This window comes from Dendropsophus ebraccatus, chromosome 5 (assembly GCF_027789765.1).
Source record: "Dendropsophus ebraccatus isolate aDenEbr1 chromosome 5, aDenEbr1.pat, whole genome shotgun sequence".
In the NCBI taxonomy this organism is placed as follows: Eukaryota; Metazoa; Chordata; class Amphibia; order Anura; family Hylidae; genus Dendropsophus; species Dendropsophus ebraccatus.
The window spans coordinates 53,176,881-53,191,819 of record NC_091458.1 but is presented as its reverse complement, the minus strand read 5'-3'; the positions used below and the strand labels follow the sequence as shown (position 1 = coordinate 53,191,819).

Here is a 14,939-nt window from a genome sequence, read left to right as displayed (position 1 = left end):
AGCTGTGTTAAGTTGAGATCACAGGGATATGAACTGCAAACCATAGCAAAAATGTGCTGAATGAAGCAAGCCGATGAATAAAAGTAAACCAGGCATACAAGAGTTGTTATTTCTTTATTTGATCAACTGATGCACTAAAAATATTCTATATTTTAAAGCCTCCGATGGCACATGGTTCATGGTGTTCAAGTATAAAAACCTGAGTCAGGACAATAGGGTGCCATAGAAGGCAGCCACCAAAAGTGGAAGAGGGGGAGGGGGTGATTGCAGTACTGTAAATATTACTTTAAGACCTATTTTTAATGGACGCATCATGTCGACATGTTGTACAGATACTTCTGAAGAATACTAGTAGTTCTATGTGAAGACTGTTTATTTTGAAAATAAACTTTTTCTCTAGAGAACAGAGATTTAAGAGTATTTCTCAAGCAATGGCTTTGTCACATGTCACCATAATGCTACCTAATTTCATACCTCTGGCCTATGGCACAATATAGGTATACAGTGTCATATTTTACCTATTGGCCAGAATGTAAAAAAAGTATAACACCATGTTTCTTGGAGAAGTCACATAGCATTACGCTGTGCAAGGCCGGGAGAGGGGAGTCAACTAGTCATCTGGGCGGGAGCTGCCCATGACTAGTCACGGCTCTCTGCCTGTCAGCATGCAGTGATGATCCATTAGTGGTTTCTCTGCCTGTCAATCATCCCCACACTGTGTGTTGATTGGCAGAGAGTTGTGACTAGTCAGGATTGCTTCTAGCACCAGCTGTGACTGCAAGCCGATCTGGGAAGAGTACCATTGTGCAGGTTCCCTGTAAGAAATGAAAGCTGTGCTTTGGTTGCTATGGGCGATTTTTCTATTAGACAGTTTTGATAAATGAAGCCCTAGTCTGAGTTATCTGCTTGACATGTTTGATGAACCATGGCTGACCCACCTTATCTAGTCACACATTACGCTCACAGGACCATAACACTTGACTACTTACCATAAGAGATCTTTTAATGGACTGCAACTCTACGCATCTCCTGTATAGGGGCACAACTTTACGTAGTTTCACTTAGTGCATTTCGAAGCAAGGTACCTTCTTGACAAATAAATCACTGTACATCACCATGTCCTTAGGCTATATGAACACATAGTTTCTTTGCCTGAAAGGTTTTTCAGTCTCCTTTTTTTTGCCTCCTTTTTTTTATACTTTTTTTTATGAAGTCTTTTGAGCTTTGAGCTAGATTAGGCTATCTGCTAGCTCATATATTCTAATGCCATTAAAAGTTATGTCTTAGGTGACTTTTTGATTACATATACCCAGCATGTTTAATGGGGGGGGGGGGGGGGGGGGTTGCTCTGGCAAGGTAGGGAGGCGGCATGGCCACATGGCAGCCTTAGATTCACCAGATTTACTAAGTAGTAAAGCAAAAGCAGTAAATCTAGTGTGGAGTATTAGGGTACAGGTATGCCTCTATACAGGTATGTATGGGTATGTAAGCATTAATACATCCTCCCATTCTTTTTAAAAATCTGTTTAAACCCCAAAAAACAAAACTTCTTAAAAAACGTACCTCTCTGACCCAATCTTTTATAGGGAATGTGTCAGCACACAAGCTCTACCCGAGATGCTGAAGTGTGCTGTAGCTCAGCGCTTCTCAAACTTTTTCTACTGGAGCCTCACCCAACAGACCAAGGCAATGCCTGGGCCTCACCCGACTGACCGAGAGGGTGCCTGGGCCTCACCATCTGTGGTGAAAGTCCATTTAAAAGCTGGAAATAATGCTAGGGCTACCTTTCACCTGCCTCCCAAGTTCTAGATACTAATAAAGCAAGTACAAAATACATTAATAATGTTGCTAAAATGGAGATTTCTGCAAACAGAAAAAGGACTGTGCAGAGCATAGTTACTTTGTGAAAACTGGCCCCTCAGCTGGGCCTCACCAACAACTAGGGGGTGCCTTACTGGTGAGGCCCGCCTCACAGTTTGAGAATCACTGCTGTAGCTGACAGTCCCTCTGTAAGCATGTTGCCTTTTGGTAACGTATCCATAGAGTGGATTATGCACAATCAGGGGTCTCCTACTGTAAACAATAGTCAAAGAGGAGTTGTGGCTTAGTGTTTGTGCCGCACTCTGGCACACCTCACCACTGTTTTCTCCTCACTCTTCTTCATGAATATTTTCTGCTGCATGGCCTCCTGCTCGTTCACACTGCAAGGACTGAAATCAGACATAGTTCAATTTCCAGATACCTGTGTTGTACCCATGGTCTAGGGGTAAATCACTTGCCTAGAGGCCTATATATATTTTTTCCTGGGATTGATTCCCCTGAGGGAAATGAAATATAGTTGTTTATTTTTTTCTTTTCATTTTATAAAAAAAACTGAATTAGAAAACTAATTTGAAATGGGAATTCTTTGTACTTTTAAAAATGATAAAATAATGAGAAAAAAAGAAAAAGAAATAACTATATTCCATTTTCATCAGGGGAATCAAACCCAGGAAAAAATCTGTTGTTGGTTTCTAGACAAGTGATTTACCCCTAGACCACAGCTCTAAAATAGCTAGGCTAGAAAACTCAACTATATCTGATTGCAAATTAGTCCTTTTAGGCAGACAGTGCAAGTGAGCAGGAGGCCTAACAGCATTGATTATTCATGAAGAAGAGGAAGGAGGAAGGAGTGCGGAGGTGTGCCAGAGTGCGGCACACGTTGAGCCACAACTCCTCTTTGATGCTCCATTAAGGTAGGAGACCAATTATTGTGCGTAATCCACACAACAGACAAATTAACAAAAGGCAAAAAGGCAACATGCTCACTAGGGGACTGTCAACTACGGCACACCATCAGTACCTTCGGTAGGGCCTGGGTGCTGACTGATTCACTTTAATGTTTGCAGATTTTTCCTGATCAACGTGCAGTCACTGCTGCTGAAAAGATGGATTACATATCCATGGTAGACCAAACCTGTGGCAGGAACAGTGACTGCACATCGATCAGAAAAGGTCTGCATAATGACATAATGCCACTCTATCATAATGTTCTTGGTCACCTCTCTTACTAAAACCCTTCTCTCTACAGGCAGCTCTACAGGCAGTTCTCAGAACTATACAGGCAGTTCTTTCCACCTCATGACTCTTATATACATTGTCAGCTGTGAGACCTTACATAGACAGGAGTGTGTGCAAAATCCTCTCCAGCCTATTGGATTTACTACAACTTCAATAAAGGTGTAGCAATATCTAAAAGATGATCAAGAGAAAAAGGACACTCCAGAGCTACATTTTAAAATGTTATCGTGAAAGGGTCTGACTACTTACACCTGTGCAAAATTTTAATTTTACCTTTTAAATAAATGTATAAAAACATAATTTTACTTTCTCATAATGGGGTGTGTAGTGCAGAATGATAGGGTAAAGTCTACTTAAAGCCACAAGGGCTGATGCCATCTAAATTAAAGGGAATCTGTCACTAGGTTTATTCTGCCTTAAATGAGGACAGCATAAACTAGTGACACAAATGCTGAATAAAATGATATATTACTTACATCATTCTGTTCAGCTGTTCTCCTAATATGCAGGAGAATGGGCTTCATGCAGCACCCCCCCCTCTCCAGCTGCTTATTGAGAGTTGACCTCCTATACACAGCATGAATAGATAACTGCCAATCAGCAGCTGGTGGGTGGAGTTTTCTGCTTCTCATGAATATCCAGGACTACTGGGCTCATGCACATAATGGAGAGGACTACTTATTGTCCGTGTTATTCAGGAGGATATATTCTGCACAGAACAATGTTAGTGATACATCATTCTGTTCAGCTTCTCTGTCACTAGTTTATGCTAGCCTTTCATAGGACACCTTAAACCTGCTGACAGAGTCTCTTTAAGCATACATTTATTGACCCACAACCTATGAAACAAGAGCCACTTACTCTGTAAAACTATCCAAAATGTGTGCTTCAACTCAGCATTTGCAATTACTGATATACTTTGCCTTGGATAAACACGGAACAATATATTATATACACAGAATTCACAAAGATGTTGCATGCATGGATGGAAATGTGGTATAAATACTGCCTTTTAAATAAACTCTTCGAAAATGTACGTCGAGCCTGACTTGGTCTGAATAGATTTGGCACAGGACATGTTGCATACATTGTTTGGTCTAACTGTAGATGTGAGACTACATTACCAAACTACTGGATATAAAAAGAAAATGCAAAAAATAATAATTTCCACTTGGAATAGGCAAAATTACTTAAACCAATCTTACTATTGTTACGTATTAAGATTGGTTGGGGTCTGAGTTTTCGGGGTCTGAGTTTCCGGGGTCTGGGTCTTTGATTGGTCGGGGTCTTTAATTGATCAGGGTCTGAGTTTTTAGACTGTGACTGATTAGGAGAATGAGCTGGGAGAAGTACGTGCTTAGCGTGTTCACTCCAGGCTCTGTGTTACAGACTTCCGGGTCTAGTTTGGACTCCCAATGCAAGTCTATGGGGTCCATCTCGCAAACACAGAGTGGGGAGAGGAACTAACGGCAGCACCTTTTTTTGTGACAGGTTATACCCTGCCCCAATGGTCAGTGACCTGCTGGAGTCCAAATAGAAAAAATAAACTCTTTCTTTACTGATAAGTCTTCTGTGGTACAAGTGACTAATATAATACGGAACTGATACAGACTTGACTTTCACTGGATCTGTACTGAGAGCTGACTTGGTTGCATTCTGAGAACATTAGAGAGAGTTCAAAGTAGTGGAGAGGGGTAGGTAATAAGTCCCAACCCAATGTAGTACTGTGCTCTGCCGGAACTTTTAGAAGAAGAAGAAGAATACTTGAAAGAAAAAGAATACTTGTGCCCGTGTTTCGACCTTCGTTGCTATACCACCTTTTGCCCTGCAGTGTCCAGTTACCCATCCTATCAGCGTGACACAAGCCCCAGTCCTAGTTACCTGAGTTGACTGAAGTGTCCGAGGGTGTCCCGGAGTCACCTGTGTTGTGAGATAGAGTAGGTAGGCTCTTAGCTGCTTTGCTCTATTCGGATTAGTTCCTCTACTTTTAGGATACTGTCCTGATGTTCACGGCGTGGGTTGGAGTGATCCCTGACTTGTCCTCTCTGTAGGTGTTTAGCACTGCATCTTGAGGATCAGGGGCGTAACTAAAATGACTGAGCCCCATAGCAAACTTTTGATTGGGGCCCCCATTCCTTCCTGCAAATGATGACAGCTCAGGGGTCCAGTGTATTGCAGGAGCGGGCAATGGGGCCCCCTGGATGTGGTGGGCCCCATAGCAGCCGCTATGGCTGCTATAGTGGTAGTTATGCCACTGTTGAGGATAAGTGTTGGTTTAGAAAAGAAAGTCTCTGTGTTCTGCATAGGCATATAACACAGCTGGTCTGTCTCGGACAGGGAACCTGGCAGAGCCAGGCTCCTGGCTAAGCTCAGCAGGGATGCCTGATCTGTGTGTCTTGCTCCACTGAGAAACAGAAAGGAACTGACTTAAACTGGGTCTACACTTCCTCTCCCCATGTGATAACTTCCTACAGGGTGTATGCAACAGCTCTTGTGAGTGGTAGAGTGGTGGACAAAACAATAACCCTTACTACCCTTCACTACAGCTGTGCAACAGTTAAAAATATACAGACAGTGACCTCTTGTGGTAGAACTCAAATATACACCTTCATTACCACATTGTTTCTTACAGTACAAGGCTTTTACGAGGGTGTTCAAACTAGCAACACCCATGGTGGGACACCACACAGTGATTAGTATGCAGGCAGGGAAGAGGTGGGTTGTGTCCATCACCTATTGGGAATGGTCTGAATCCCATCTTATTCGTGTACTGCTTTTGCACGTACAGGAAGTCTCTACTTATTATAAGACCTAGTGGCCCGAATGAAAACTGCACAATTTCAGGATTAGTATATAATATAGTTAAATTGAAGTAAAACCTGAAACCATTTTAAACAAAGAATCTTTAAAAATATGTTTAACATAACTTTTAAACAATAGGTCATTTTCTGATGACGCATTTTCTTTAAGAATTACTGATGCTGAGGGTAGCTAGGCCTGGGGGAAATGTTGAGCAGACTTGTCTTGCAGGTTGTGTTCTGCCACCTGACAAAAGCATCTGTAAATCTGAAGACATTATATATGGATGGAGCCTTGTACAGACATTCTAAGCTGGTAGTCATAAATTTTAGCCGTCTACATTGGTGATTGCTCAAAGGAACGTTGCACTAGATTACAAACATTGGAAGAGGTTAAAGAAACTCGGCAGCACACTGGAGTAAATGAAAGTCTGGATTAAATGAGAATGGGATTATGTAGTAAAATTAAAAAGTAAATGAGCCATAAAGCGGAGAAATGAAGCAAGTAGCTCAGGGAAGCGGTTTCTAGAAGGAAAGCACAAGACAAAATAACTATAGATCGAAAAAGGAGAGAAGCAGAAGAAGGAGGGATGTGGAAAAAAGGAAAGAGCCAGCGAAGGAAATAGCAGGGAGGGGGTGCGGGTGACAGACAGGGTAGGGGGGAGTGTAAGGACGGCACAGGGACAGAGCAAGCCTGTTGTGAGTTAGGAGTGTGGTTTTGAGTTCCATGTGGAATATCTGAGCTCAGTTTCTGCCCTCGGGGTGGTACAGCCAAGGCTGCAGCTCAGTGGGAGCCAAGCCTGCCCCAGCGCTGGCAGTGAGAACATAAGCGCTATTTATCTCACAGCCCAAAAAGACTCCTGATTTAAATCATATGTTGCATGCAGCACACATTTCCACCGAGTCTGGACACGGCTCAAAAGAGGGAAAAAAACACACACACACACACACACACACACAGAAAGCAGATCCACACCCTGTTCTCTCATTCAGCTGCCGCCACTGTCGGCACTTAACCCTTCACAAAGTGTCTGTGAGGGATGGGTTAATGTCATAGTTTTTAGGGTAGGTCCAGAATGATTTTTTTTTCTACATGTTACGCTTCGGATGGCTAGTAATTAGATTACAAAGTATAACAAATACTCTAAAACTCAGTACACAGCGTACTGCATTACATTACGACAAACTCGATTAAGAGAAAACGGACAGGGTTTTCGCGGGTTTTGGCAAGTGAGGGGTTAACAGGTTGGGGTTCATCAGAGGATTCATAACACAACTTTTTGTAAGTTCCTCATTAAAGTATTCACATGCACTAGTTTAGGTGAAAGAGCTCCTTGTGCATCTGCCTGGACTAGAGACTGGCACCAGCACAGCCAGAGCAGCGCCTCATCTTTTAACTTATATGAACATGGAAAATGTGCTCTCATTTCTTTTATGAGCTGGTCCTATTGGTTAGTTTTATAGCACAATGTGGGGATTTTTTTTTCTCCCTCTAGAGGTTTAAGGCACAAGGTTCTTGTGAGTGTATGAACAGCTTGGTCTGTATAAGTATCTATGCACGCCTTGGGCATTCATCTTGGTTTCCAGGAAATATATCTTCTAGAATTCTTGTTTTCTTGCTGAACTGCAAATGCATTAATGTGTTTGTAGGATTTTTATTGTTTTGTATAGTAAACATTTTCTTCGGTTTTCTAAGCACAGAGGGGGATAGTTATCAAATTGGTGTAAAGTAGAATTGTCTTAGTTGCCCCTAGCAACCAATCAGATTCCACTTTTCATTTTTCTAAGAATCTGGCAGGAATGAAAGGTGGAATCTGATTGGTTGCTAGGGGCAACTACGACAATTCTACTTTACACCAGTTTGATAAATCTCCCCCAGAGTTTTTAGCACTTTCTTTGGTGTGTATTATGTGTCAAAATATGTGCTGAAACATATTTATTGCGTATCAAAGCCGCTCATCCACATTCGATATCATTGCCTAAAATGTTTCATGTACTCGCTGCCTCTAACTGACATAGACGGCACACTGACACAGGAGGTTCTTTTTTTTTTGGGAACAAGCACATTTTAAATGGTCACTGTTAGCCTATGTGATCACTAACAAATTTGAAAATCACTTAATTTACCAAAAATTACTCCCAAAAACAGCTCCAAAATATTTGGCCACTAGGTGTCTCACTTGCCTGCAATCTGCTGTTTACGTCCTGTTGTTAGGCAAACTCTGTCTCTAGTAACAGCTAGATCAGAGCAAATTCCAGGGAATGGGGGCAGGGTTTACTCAGTGTTGTGTGGAGGAGAAAGCAAGCCTTAATTGTGCACCTACAAGCTGAGCATGTCTGCCTGCTAAAGATGACTTACACTGCTCCTCAAAGGTAAATCAAGGCTTCCGTCTTATCTCTGAACACCCATAGAACTTTGAGCAGCTGTTTGTGCTGTATGTCCATAGTGCTGCTATGTAATCTCCCTTTCCCTTTAGTCATTCAGAAGCAGCAGCAGCAGCAGCAGCAACAACAGTGATAACAATAGCAGGTCAGTGCCTGTGTAACCCTTTCCTTGCTGTGATCCTTCTGCTGCTGTTTCCTTCATTTCTGCTCACATAGCACCTTGTAAAGACAGGGCATCAGTAAACCCACATGCTATCTGATACTGTGCTATGTACATTATCAGCTTAGCACACTGCCAGCCTTTTCAGTTCAGTGCACTGTCATGTCATGATATAGCGGAGAGGAGTATGTGCTGTGCTGGGAAAGTACATTCTTGTATGTGTACTCTTAGCAAACAGCCCATCTCTGGTCCTGCCCCGTGAAGTCTAGAGAGTGATATAGCTGTGTAGAGAGTGAAATAGCTGTGCACCATGGAAGAGAATGTCAGGGGACCAATAACAGCAGTGACAGCACTAAAATTACCTTGCTTTGAAGGGTTAAAGGGGTAGTTCACCAAAAATGCTTTTCTTTCAAATCAACTGGTTCCAGCAAGTATCAGAGATTTGTAAATTACTTCTATTAAAAAAAAAAATCTGAAGTCTTCCAATACTTATCAGCTGCTGTATGTCCTGCAGGAGATGCCCTCTGCTGCCACCTCTTTCATGTCAGGAACTGTCCAGATCTGTAGCAACTTCTCATAGAAAACCTCTCCTGCTCTCCAGATTGGAAAGAATACAATTTCCTGCAGGACATACAGCAGCTGATAAGTACTGAAAGACTTGAGATTTTTTTTAAGGAGTTAAAAAACATTAAAAACAATAACTTAGGAGGGTATGGTCATCAATGAGGGGATCTCTTCGCTTGTCAGAGTGACGTTGGTACTGCACCATATTCCCAAACACTGCTCCTTATTTGTTGTGTCTACCTCTGAATTGCAGCCCAGTTCATGTGAATGCCACAAGTTCTTCAGATGAGTGTTTTGCATCAGTATTTGTAAGCCAAAACTAGGAGTGGTACACCGAGAAGAACTATAATGAAAAGATTTGCACCTCTTCTCATGGATTCCCTCCTAGTTTTTACACACAAATACTGATGCAGAATATCGCTTATATACAGCAGAGTGAACAGGCCATAGACTTATATTACTTAACATATGATTTATTCTGGTTTTCCAATGTGCCCATAAAAATGTTGGCTATATGTGTTTTTTAGAAGGTGGTAACTTTAGATGCTCCTGTCTTCATTTCTTTCTTTAAACTCCCCACACTTGCCACCATATCCTCCAATTCCAAGTCCTAGCCTGCATTTTTTCCACTGTTCTGTCACCCCATTTCAGGTGAGACATTAGCTCACCCTGCCAGACTTCCCGGTACTAAAGGTCTTGCAACCTTCCACCACCTTTGCCAGTCGCTTCCCGCAGACAATTGTCTTCACACCAAAAATGGTTTGCCAGTGACTTCTGCCCCTCTATATAAGGTTCCTACAGTATGTCTAAGTACCAGTCTCTTGTTGATAAAGGGGTTATCCAGCACTACAAAAACATGGCCACTTTTGCCCCACTCTTGTCTCCAGTTCAGTCGTGGTTTGCAATTAAGCTGCTTTTACTTAAATGGAACTGAGTTTCACCCAAACCAGAGACAAGAGTGATGCAAAAGTGGCAATTTTTTGTAGCACTGGATAACCCCTTTAAAACATTGCACAACACCAGGAACACACCATCCCTGACATCAATCCTGATGGTAGCAACAATAACCCCAAACATAAAGTCAAAGTTATAAAAACATGACACACCATGGTATTTGAATCTATGTACAGAGCATAGCTAGCTTTATGGACAATGTACCATATTTTTTGGCATATAAGGCGACTGGGGGTATGAGACGACCCCCAACTTGTCCAGTTAAAATATAGAGTTTGGGATATACTCACCGTATAAGACCCGGCACATCCAAATAAAAATTAATCCAAAGGATACAAATTGAGCACAGTGGTCAAGGTTTCCTGGTTACACCCACGATTTGAGATAGAGTACGTAGGCTCCTAGCAACTTTGCTCTATCCAGATCAGTTCCTCTTTCTTTAGGATACTGACCTGCACCTTTAGACTTGTTCTTGGCGTGGGCTCAGATGATCCCTGACTTGTCCTCTCTGAGAGTGTTTAGCACTGCATAGTGTGTGGAAGTGCTGCTTTCAAGAAGAGAGTGTCCGTACTTCCCATGTGCGTCTGCTCACTACCACACCTCAGACTACAATGGACTTGTCTTCTAACAGGGGACCTGGCATAAGCCAGGGCCCAACGTGACTGCTGTGGGACGTTCTGGCTTGTATCATTTCTTTACGGGAACCAGACTAAGACTCACTAACACTTCCTCTCCCCATGTGACTACCTTCTACAGGGTATGTAATACCTGCTGTTAGTGGGTGAGAAGAGAGTGCAGAGAAAGAAGGAGAAAATAGATAGGTATAGAAGAGGGAAAAGCTCTAATTGGTGCACAAATCACAAACAACAATAGCCCATTTAGTACCACAGCTGTGCAATACTTAAGCATACAATATACATACTAGCAACATCTAGTGGCAAAACTTAGGTAAGAAGGCATCACCTCTTTTACCTAGAGTACAGGCTTTAGCGAGGGGTGTATACACTAGCAACATCCGTGGTGGGACACCACAATTACACAAACATGCCAAAGCAGTGAACACTATATTTTTTCTCTATTCTAGGTAAGGAATGTAGGTCTTAAACTCAGAATGTCTTAAACCTCAACCTAAAAACTATTTTTCCGTTAGGTATATGTATTGCAAGTGCAGTTCACAAGCTGCACCAAGTTGAGAAGAACTGTCCTGTCCCCCCGCCCCATACAAATCTGACTTATACTTAGGAAGTTGAAAAAAAACTGGTCCTGTCAGGTTAAATTGATTGTAAAGTGTCTTTACATGCTACCTGTACAGTTATGCAGACCCATTAATTACTACGACCCCATACATACATCAGTAGGTGTTATGGATCTGTGTTGGGGCCGTGATCCGTGCTGAACAAAAAAATGGGCAAGTAGTTGTGGCACAGATCACTTATTGTGAATGAAGGGGTCAGTTCAAATGTGGATACTTGACGTTGGTAGAACATACCAGTGACTCAATTAACACCATAGCCCCCCCCCTTATCTCCAAACTCCACCCCGCATTCTGCTGTGCCAACCTCCCACCGAGTAAGACATGGATATGTGTTTTGGATAAAAGAGGCCACAGCAGCCATTTATTCACTAAATAACATACATAGTATAAATAATATATACAATAAGCAAACAAATTTATATACATAAATATATATACCTCAATACCATCCTAAATAACATTCCAAACCACCAGATGGAAGGGGTCATGGCGGCTCCAACATCCATGCCCATCTGCTCCACCCAATCCGTTTGCCCCCAGCTGTCCGCTACTGGCTCAAGGGCCACCTTCTATTAAATGCCCAGCAGATGGCTAAATGATAGAAATGAGCGAATAGTGAAATATTTGGAAATTCGAAATTCGATTCAAATAGCCCCCGATATTCGTATAATCAATCGAATATCTAATCCCATTATAGTCTATGGGAGAAAAATACGCAGGACTTTGAAATCAATATTCGACCACTTGGAGACCACCAAGTCCACAATGAAACCTCAGGAAATGATGCCAAAACCTCTGGAATGCATCTGGGACACCAGGGGAAGCATGCCTGGGTGCATCTATTACACAGGGCGATTATCATTTGCTAACTATTTTTCGCTAATCGTTTGCTGTAATTCCATATTCGCTCGCTCAAGTTCCGCATTTGTTCACTACTCATTCATTGTAATTGCACATTGTTCATTGTTTTGCTGGGATCAGATGGATTAACGATTGTAGTAATGTTCGCAATAACGATTGGAACTTACGACTATAGTTCTGTGTAATATGGTGATGATTTCAGGTTAACGATAAACAATCTTGTTTGCAATCATTTATCGTTTATAAATATACACCTGGTGTAAACTGCCCACAGCAACCAATCACAGCTCAGCTTTCAGCTCTGGTAGAATAAAAGTGGAGCTGTGATTGGTTGCTGTGCACAGTTTACACCAGGTGTATATTTAAACCCTTTCATAAATCTCCCCCACTGTCTCACAACAGCTTCTATACTTTTAGCTCTGACAAGGTCTTTTGGGGGTCCCTTCCTACCTAACTTCACCTAAAAGCTTTCCAAGCTCTCCCTGGTGTATAGTCTGTCCCTCTCTAGCTCCAAACATCAAGTGACATGAATCTGAAATCCCCTATTCTTATATTCAGGAGGTGAGGTAGTTTAGCCAGCCAATCACAGTTAGAGTCCTGGCTATTCCTAGCGCCTGTGGGATTTTTACTGCCTTTTCGTTTGAATATTCGAACCAAAACAAATAGCTCAAATAGCGCAGTATTTGATCGAATAGCTCGTCACTACTAAATAACTATTGGGTAACACCACCCTTCTGTGACACCACACTGAAAGGAGCCCAAAACTTCCACCGGATGATACAAGTACATCGGGGAATTGCTTCCCACGTACCCCCCCCCCCAATCAGTTTATGAGACCAACTCCAAGGACCCCCATACCCGCCAAAACTGCTACGACAAAAACAACCCCTTCACTACCAACTCGCATTAAGGAGGGCGAGCGGGACTCTGCTACCTGCTCTCTCCTCCCGAGTGTTAGCATGAAGAGAGAGTAGGACCTATTTATACCCTCTAGATCCACCTATTCCCCACCCCTAGCAATTCCCGCTCTTTAAAGTGACACTGTCACCCCCTTTGTGCATTCTGACATCTCTACACAGGTGTAAAGGGTAAATTTTGCGTTTTTCATACCTTATTTTATATCATACGTCATGGTGCTTGTTCAAGTAAAAAGTCATCTTTTATCAACTGCAGATTGTGTTAAGTGGGCGGGGCCTCGCGGCATTAGCGGCACTTAGCCCCACCCACAACGCCACAGTTGGCCCCGCCCCCTCGACGGCCATTGGAACAGGCTGGCCAAAAGGTCTAGACCCCGCCCCCCTTTACGTTGGCCAACCAATGAGGTCAATGGTGCCGTTGTAGGCGGGGCTAAGTGGCGCTACTGCTGTGAGGCCACGCCCACCTAATACAATCTGCATTGATAAAAGGACACTTTTTACCTGAACAAACACCATGATGAATGATATGAAATAAGGTATGAAAAACGCTAAATTTACCCTTCACACCTGTGTAGAGATGTCAGAATGCACAAAGGGGGTGACAGTGTCACTTTAAGCCCTTCTCCCCCATTAACCCCGCCATGGCTGTTCCCCCGTCATGGGTGGCTTGCTGCTCATGGGATCGCATCCACTTTTTCTTTGCAGACAGTTGTGGATGCACACCCGTAGTCCTGTCTGTAGCTATGAGTCCACAGTTACGGAGAGGCCTATGAATGGGTGCATGAGGCCTTAGGGTTTAAAATAATTTCTCCTGGATGCTGATGTTACAACTGTCAGCTCTAAAATGCAATTATCATATGTTTTTTGCTCTCCAGATGAACTTTAAATAACAGGGATACTTTATTAAAGCTCAGCTGGAATCAGGCTAGTTGTCACAAACAGCAACATGTGCCATAGATTAGAGTAGTGTACTTTTGGTTAATAAGAAACAATTACAGACGGCTGCACACGTTGGAACGTTATGTACTCGCCTTCACATACAAAGTAACAACCAAAGTCAGTCCGTCTACTGGTTTTAAACAACATAAGTTTTCGCATATAAGTAAAATGTATCTGATCGATGGGGGCCTGATCACTGGGACACCTACCTATCCAAGAATGAGGGCACTGTGTTCCCCAGTTGAATGGGCAGCAGTATTGTCCCTTTCAAGGCATATGGATGGTTGAAGAGTACAGTGCTTGAATATCTCCAACATTCTAATAGAGTAGCACTGGGGATGTTCGACCACCTCTGGAGCAATGCTTTTAATAGTATCAATTTACAAAGGCATCTAAGCATGTAGGTTACAGTACAGACTTGGTGCTACCTGCTGATTTTTTAACCATGCCATGGCTTCCATGGCCCCCCGGCCCCCCCTTTCAAGACGGATATCTTTCCTCTCACAGCCCTTTGGAGATGCCCCAGAACTGGCTAAAGGTAGACCCCCCCCCCCCAAATACTGTTACTATTCTGTGAGCGGTTACAGTCAAAAGTGATGTATTTCATAGTATATGAAATACTTATGTATTCATATATATATTTATATGTAACCTGTGTAGCTCCCTCTTATGATCTTTTACTTGGTTGTAACTCCTATCTCCACTGACATCAGCTGTCTGGTGGATGGTCGGGAGACCCCTATATACCTTATACTGACGGCCAACAAAAGTATAAGGTGTATGGGGTCCTTTAAAAAGTAGTACTCGCAATGGGCTTTGGGTTTAACTTGCTTAGGAACCATACTGACCATCACCTGTTGTGAAAGGTGGATCCTGTGTTATCTACATATAACAGTTTAGCTTTTATTAGAGAATAGAATAGGGAATCTTTAAAGTAAAGGCAGTCAGGCTTAGTGGCAAGAATGAAAACTGCAAGATTTAGGGATTATTAATGTTTTTTCTTTTTATATATTTTACTAAATAGGCAGTGGCATGAACAAAAAAAA

At 42.4% G+C, this 14,939-nt stretch overlaps 1 protein-coding gene across 1 annotated transcript in view; it reads left to right on the top strand.

Annotated features, from left to right (window-relative positions):
• Window positions 1-14,939, top strand: part of RARG (retinoic acid receptor gamma) — a 135,749-nt gene that overhangs the window by 22,735 nt on the left and 98,075 nt on the right. The window lies entirely within an intron of this gene.